Consider the following 7,963-nt stretch of genomic DNA (forward strand, 5'->3'; position numbering starts at 1 on the left):
CCCAGCCCCAGGAAGCTTCAGCCATGAGCAAAAAGCACTAATTTATGTGCAGAAAGCATAAACAGAGTGATAACAAAAAAATACCCTTTTAAGGAAGAATTGGACTTTCCAGTCTGTCTCACCTCCATCACCCCTCCTTTAATCTTGAGGGTAGAACAGAGAGTAGGGCAGCTAGCACAGAGCTTTATCTTGGATCCAGTTCCAGGCCTGCCACCCTATAGAAACCAAAGTTCCCATACAGAGGACAGAGCTCACAGAGCCTCTAGGCTGGCTCTACCATCAGGTGGAGACATGTGCACCAGACCCACACTTTGGCCCCACTTCCTTCCTCTCAAGAACCTCCCACAGTTGTGAGACACAGGCATGATCCAGCTAAGAGCCAGACTTTAAGACCAACCTTGGCCAATAGGTATCACTAGGCCAGTGCTTGCAGCTAGTGTTCTAGAACTCCCAGCAAAGTCCGAGTGTGCCTTTTCCCCCACATCCTCACCAACACTTATTGATTTTTGTATTCTTGATAGCTGCCATTCTGACTGGAGTGAGATGAAATCTTAGTTTTGATTTGCATTTCTCTAATTACTAGAGAAGTTGAACAAAGAAGTAATCAAAAGTGTTGGCTGTTATCAGGAGAAAAAAGAGAGTATGGCGACCCCATGCAAGTTTCCCTGTTGCCTCTGCAAAAGATGGTTAGCACTCCTAGTAGGGGTATCTCTGTGGTGCATAGGGGCTCACAGGAACCTTGGTGATGGTCTTCCAGGTCCTGGTTGTTGTCTCTAGATGGAAGCACCCATGTCACTGGTTGATGGCAGTAGTAGTTTCAAGCCTGTAAGTACCTTAACATTGGGATTCCAGGCCCCCGTCAGCGTCCCAAGGTGGAAGCTGCCCCAGCTAAAGATAGCGGAGGCAGCAGTGGAGGTTGTAACCCAAGATGTCCCAAGATGGAAGCAACTGCTTTCAGGGATGGGACTGGGAGGATAGGCTGTGCAATGGCATTGGGTGGCCTATTCGGTGATGCTGCAGTGTTGTCTGCAGTGCTGCAAGGGGCAGCTGCCCTTGCCCTGACCAATGTCCCACAGTAGAGATTACCACATAGGGAGGGCTATGGCGATGGCTGCTGTTGGGAGTAGCCCTGGCTCCAAAGAGTAACTTCCCCAAGGCCAAGTAGAGCCATCCAATGGTGAGCCCTGCTGGCTCACAAGATCCTTACCCACCAATCAGACTAACCCTGCTGACTCACATGATCCTTACCCACCAATCAGAAAGCACCCCATGGCAACTGTCAAATCATTAAACTGTTAAACTGTCATAACTGTCAAACACCCTCCCTGCCCCCGCTCTATAAATATACAGAGCTGTTCCTCAATAAACGGGCATTTTCTCTGATGACGATCCTTCTTTGTTCTTTCAGCTGCAATGGCCCAAGGTGGAGTAGGTTTGGGTGGAGCCACCTGTTGGTGAATAAGGAGCCAAACATGCGTGGCACCATGTTCCTCTCATGTCTCTGGTGGCTGCACACAGTGAGCAGGCTTCTCCTTTTTTTTTTTTTTTTTTTTGATATCCAATCCCAACCTCAGCTTTAGGCTCAGCTGCCCTTCGTAGGGGACCTCCACACCTCTGCTCTCCTCCAACAGATTTCTGGTATTTGGTACCTGGTATCTGCTGACTCAGGAGGCATCCTGGAGTGGCTCCTCTAGTCCTGGTCCTGCCTCCATGCCCAGGGACCTTGTGATCCTCAGATGTGAAAATGGGGTATTCTCAGTGATCCTGACTGTTGGGAGTCACCCCAGCTCCAAAGACTAACTTCCCCACACCCCAAGAATAGCTGTCCAATGGTCCAATGCTCCAAAGACTAACTTCCCCACACCCCGAGAATAGCTGTCCAATGGTGAGCCCTGCTGGCTCACATGATCCTTACCCACCAATCAGACTAGCCCTGCTGGCTCACATGATCCTTATCCACCAATCAGAAAGCATCCTGTGCCAACCGTCAAACCATTAAACTGTTAGACTATCATACCTGTCATAACCCCTGGATCTATAAATATGCAGAACTGTTCCTCATTAATCAGCATTTTCTCTGAAGATGAGCCTTGTTCATTCTTTCATTGGTGCTGAAACCCGGGAGGGGGAATGCCTCGCCGCTCAAGGGCACCCTCTCTCGAGCCCTGTTGCTACTCACACAACCCGGCTCTTCAGCAGATGAGTTCCCCTAACGGGTATCCAACTTCAGGAGGGCTATGCAGGGGCTTTGACCGTGATCGTCCGGCAAACCTCTGATGCCCAATCTGGAGGAGAGAATGCACCCCCCCACCACCTTTACGGTCATGGTTATAGTGGACTCTCTGGAACCCGGTTCATGAGTGAGATGTCCTGAGGGGTGGAGAACAGGCATTCCTCTCTCTCTCTCTCTCTCTCTCTCTCTCTCTCTCTCTCTCTACCACCCTTGTCCCTCTCCCAAACTATGGGGGCCTCATCTTCCCTCCCTGTAGACTCCCCCTTATTAAATTCTGCACACAAGATTGGCCTTACTATCAATTAGACAATCAAAGTCAATGGCCTCCAGGAGGATCCCTAGATTCCGAAATTCTCAGAGATCTGTTTAACTTCTGTGAGCGATCGAAAAAGTGGAAGGAGATCCCTTATGTTGAGGCTTTTTATCTTCTTTGTTTTTACCCAGACCTATCCATATAGATGAACCCCCTCCCTACCAATCTCCCCTGCCAGCTCCGTTCAGCCCCTCACGTGCTCCCCCTGACTCAGTCGACACCTTTAATCCCCCCCCAAACTAGGTCCCAAGAGTTTCAATGGGTCCTCCAGGTTTATAGCCTCACTTATATGTTATTGGCTAATACTCTCCTTCTTGAGGAACGTACCAGAGTCTGGGAACTTGCCAGAGCCCATGAGAATGAAACTCACCGAGTTAATCCCAATCACCCTCTGGGGCCAATTGCTGCCCCAGATCAAACTCCCGACTGGGATTATAATACACAAGCTGGCATACAGAGTAGGGGCAGATTCTCCACATGTATTAAAGCAGCACGTAAGGCTGTAAATTTCCAAAAATGTCAAGAGACCCCATCAGAATTTCTGGATCAGCTTACAAAAGCCCTTCAGCAGTAACCTAGATCCTGAAACCCCAGATGGCCGTCATGTCCTTATGACATATTTCCTCTCGCAGAGCTACCCCAACATCCGGACCAAACTAAAAAAGCTCGAACAAGGCCCTGTCACCCCCCAGACTGAGAAATTTTAGATGCTTGCCCAGGCCCTGCAGGTTGCTTCCTCGAGTTGCTGCCCATCAACGCAGGTCAAAACCCCCTCGGATGCCTGCTTCAAGGGTGGCAAGGAGGGACATTGGGCCAGAGCATGCCCCACACCATGCACTCCACATACCCCATGCCCTAAATATCAACAACAAGGTCATTGGGGCTCTGACTGTCCTAGATCCTGTAGGAGGCCTATGGCCAGGGAACCCTTCAACCTCTGGGCATGGCAATTGAAGATTGATTGTACCTTGGGTCCTTGTCCCCGGCAGTAACAATCAATAGACAGGGACCCAGGGTGTGGATTCAGGTGGATAAGTGCAAGGTTGACTTTCTCCTTGACACTAGGGCTACCTTCTCAGTCCTGACAGAATTTTGGAGACAAACAGTACTGTTCACCTCTCCTATTGTCGGGGTAGGAGGAAAGACGATCTATTCAAAAAAGACTCCCCTATTACTCTGTTCCATACAGAACTTCCCATTCCTAGTTATGCCCCAAAGTCCAGTTCCTTTGCTCAGCTGAGATATTCTCTCTAAATTCAATACAACAATCAACATCCAGGCTCCTGACTGATGAATCAGGTCCCAGAATCGGCCTGTTAATCTTTTCTGGCCCTTTTGGCAGACTGGCCATTCTTCTCCACTTGTGAGGCTGATATAAAACACCATACTAAAAAAGACCCCTTACTACCAACCTGGTCGACCCGATTGTACAACCTATTATTCAGGACCTTCTTTGCAAGGAGAACCTCTGTTCTGTTCCTTCCCCTTATTCCCATACTAGCTGTAAAAAAGCCCAACGGGTCCTATCGCTTAGTTCAGGACCTATGACTCATCAACACCTCCATTAGGCCCATACATCCTTTGGTTCCCAGCCCATACATCCTGCTGTCTCAGATCCCCCACACTGCCACCCACTTCTCAGTCATAGATTTAAAGGATATCTTTTTGCCTTTAACCTGGACTGTCCTTCCTCAGGGATCTCAAGATAGTCCACACCTCTTTGGCACCTAGGCCTGGCCCACTTATCCCTGGATCCCTCCATTCTAAGGGATCTCTTCCAGGCTTTCTTCTTGCTCTGATCCAGTCCTGCTCTCTTGCAACAAATTCTTCTAGCCCATCCAAAGGGCACTCAACAGATGACACAGTTCTCCTACTTACTTTCTTGGCCTTAAAGGGATATTGGGCCTCTCCACAAAAGGTTCTAATAGCATGTAAAGAGGTCACATATCTGGGGTTCTCTATCTCTCAAGGGAAAAAGGCCTTTACAGTAGACAGAAAACAGCTTTTTGTGTCTATACCCACACTAAAGACCAAAAATGACATACTCTCCTTCTTGGGTTTGGCTGGGTACTTCAGGGCCTGGATTCCTAATTTCTCCCTCCTCACCAGGCCACTATATAATCTGGCCAAGGGCCCCTAAGATGAACCCTACCATCAGGGGTATGGAAGCCCTTTACAATCCTTAAAAAGGCCCTCTTCCAGGCACCCATCCTGTATCTCCTGACCTCTCCGGACCCTTCACCCTCTATGTACATGAAAAACAGGGACAAAGTCTGGGCATTCTGGGTTAAGAATATGGCCCCACATTTGCACCAGTGGCCTACCTATTCAAACAGCTCCACCCCACCATCGGGGCTGGCCCCATGTCTCAGAGCCCTAGCAGTGGCCCATGACCTCCAGAAAGAAGCACACAAGCTTACCTTTGGCTCCCCACTAACCACCTCATCTCCTCACCATCTAAAGGATTTCCTCACTTACAAGGGGCTACAGTCACTTCCTCCTTCCAGGGTTCTATCCCTCCTTGTCTCATTCCTTGAAAATCCCTCCATCTCTTTTCAGCCCTGCTCTCCATTAAACCCTGCCTCCCTCCTCCCATCTTCTCCCTCACAAGATCCCATCCACAAATGCCTGGAGGTATTAAAGACAATTTTACCCTGCCCTACCACCATTTCTGAGGGACCACTGCCCTCTTATACACGAAGGGTTAAAGTGGTGGGGTATGCTGTCGTTTCCCTCTCATCCATTGTAAGGCAAAACTTCTCCCACCCAATACCACCATCCACCAAGCTGAACTCATAGCTGCCACAAGGGCATGCGAGCTAGCAGAGGAAAAACCCTCTCCCTATATACAGATTCCAAATACGTCTTCCATATCCTGATCTCCCACGCAGCCATTTGGAAAGAAAGGGGGCTATTGACCACCATAGGGAAGGCAGTCATTAATTCCACACTTATTTCTGGCCTACTACAAGCCTCCAGGCTGCCTTCCCAACTGGGAATAATCCATTGCAAGGCCCACCAAACTGACTCCTCCCTTACTACTATGGGGAATTCCAAGGCCGATCAAGTGGCTCCATCAGCCGCCCTACAGAGCTTTAACTCCTCTCCGTTACTCTTCATTACCACCGGGGATCGGCCCAAAGATCCCCAGCGACTCTTCCAGTTTTTTCACTCTCTATTCCATTCTAGTCCACAGAGTCTCACTACTTTCTTTCACTCCTTTTTCACCCTTTCCCCACGCAATAAGACCCTCCTACAACAGATCACTTCCGCTTGTCAGATCTGCCAGAAAACCAATACCAATACTCCATTAAAACCTAAACCTTTCCCTTTTTATCTGGCCTTAGGTCATACCTAGCTGCAGACTGGCAGATTGATTTCATCAATATGCCCCAAGTAAAAAACATAAAAATCTTCTTGTATTGGTAGATACTTTTTCGGGATGGGTTGAAGCCTTTCCCACTTCTAACAAACGGGCCTCTATGGTAGTTGATCTGTTGTTTACACACATAATCCCCCGTTTCAGGATGCCCACTTGTAACCAATCAGACAATGGCCCAGAATTCAGACAATGGCAGGTAACTCAGGGACTGGCTCACGCACTATCACTCCCTTGGCATTTCCATTGCCCTTACAGCCCCCAGGCTTCCAGAAAGGTTGAAAGGTTGAAAGAGACCCTCACCAAGCTCACCATGGAATTAAGACTGGACTGGGTCAAGGTGCTCCCCTTGGCTTTATTGTGCATTAGGGCCTTGCCAAAAAGCCTTCTAATCTCTCACCTTTCGAAGTCATGTATGGACGTCCCCTCGTTCCTCCCTGATTGCCTACAAAACCCCTACCCGTCTCTGAAACCTATGCCCTCCCCCTCCTCTTCCATCTACGCTCTGAACTCGGTCGCTATCAAGACTGGCTCCTTCCTGACCACAGTCTCTTTAAAAACCCTACCTCTTCAACACCTGGTCAACTTGTTTACTATTGCCCACCAGGGGAAAAACCCCTCTAAAACCAAACTGGGAGGGTCCTGCTCAGGTGATTATGTGCACTCCCTTGGTGGCCAAACTCAAGCTGTCCAATAACCAACTTACCCCATGGATTCACATTTCCAGGCTTAAGCCCAGCGCTCCTACACCTTCATCAGAAGAGCCAACGATCGTCACCTGTCATTAAGTACTCTTGTCAATGCTCCCCCTCATTTCTGGCCCCTCTTGGGTCCTCTCTTCACCCTATGTCTGGGCAAGTGATCCTAAGGGCTCCCTCCAGCCAGACCCCCTTTTCTTCCTTACTACAGACCCTCCCTTCTTGCTTGGATTTGGCCGGTAGTGGGACCATTGTGTGTTGTCCTTCTGACAAACCACTTGGGTGTCTGGAGCATGGTGACCCCTGAATAAGTGTGAGCTACCTTTATCATAAGAGAGCACTTTATCAGTTGCCTTCTGGGCCTAAGGAGGAACATGTGTGTTTTGTTTACCCTCCAGTTTCATAAGAATTTCAAAATTGAGGTGTTTCACATAAAACCTGAAGAGATCTGACTGCTCTCAAAGGCAAATATGGTAACAATGGGCCACTGTCCTCCCTTGGCCACCTTTGAGAAAGGTAACAAGAGTAGCAAGCTGGTACACCCAGGTAGGAGAAAGTTTGAAGAGCAGCCTTAATAGAGAGGGGAGGGAAACTAGATTGGACTAGGAATGAAGAGTGGAATTGGGGGTGTTAGGTGCAGGACAGGCTGGTCTGCAGGGCATGCCAAACAAAGTTAGCTGCAGGATGACCTAGCTTCTCAAACTCTCTGTCTGGTTCTTTATCACCTGTTTGCTTCAAGCCCAAACGTCCAAGGCTGAACACTTAACCCCCCTTGCGCCAACAAGGCAGCTTGCAGACCCAGAGACTCCATTAGATTTGGGCTATAAAAACTCCCTGTGCCTGTTCCTTCCCTTTAAAGTTCATTCAGACTCAGGTGGGTAAAAAAATTCGAATCAAGCTTTTAACCAGCTTCTCCTCAGGAATTACCAACTCCTGGCTACCTCCAGTCGAGACCTATGCCGAATGGACTGACATCATCATGGATCTGTGGTGGCAAGGAACCTTCTTTGATCTGGTTCCTGAAGTTATACCGGTCTTTTCTGCCTTCCTGTGGGGGCTCCTTACTTTCCTCCTCTCTTTCTCCCACACCACCCCATCTCAACAAGAAGCAGCCATAATGAGTCCACGCCTACTCTCATTTAATAAGAGGGGGGAATGTTGGGAGTCACCCCGGCTCCAAAGACTAATTTCCCCATCCCCCCCAGAAGAGCCATCCAATGGTGAGCCCTGCTGGCTCACATGATCCTTACCGACCAATCAGACTAGCCCTGCTGGCTCACATGATCCTTACCCACCAATCAGAAAGCACCCCATGCCAACTGTCAAACCATTAAACTGTT

The sequence above is a fragment of the Ictidomys tridecemlineatus genome, chromosome 15 (assembly GCF_052094955.1).
Source record: "Ictidomys tridecemlineatus isolate mIctTri1 chromosome 15, mIctTri1.hap1, whole genome shotgun sequence".
Classification (NCBI taxonomy): Eukaryota; Metazoa; Chordata; class Mammalia; order Rodentia; family Sciuridae; genus Ictidomys; species Ictidomys tridecemlineatus.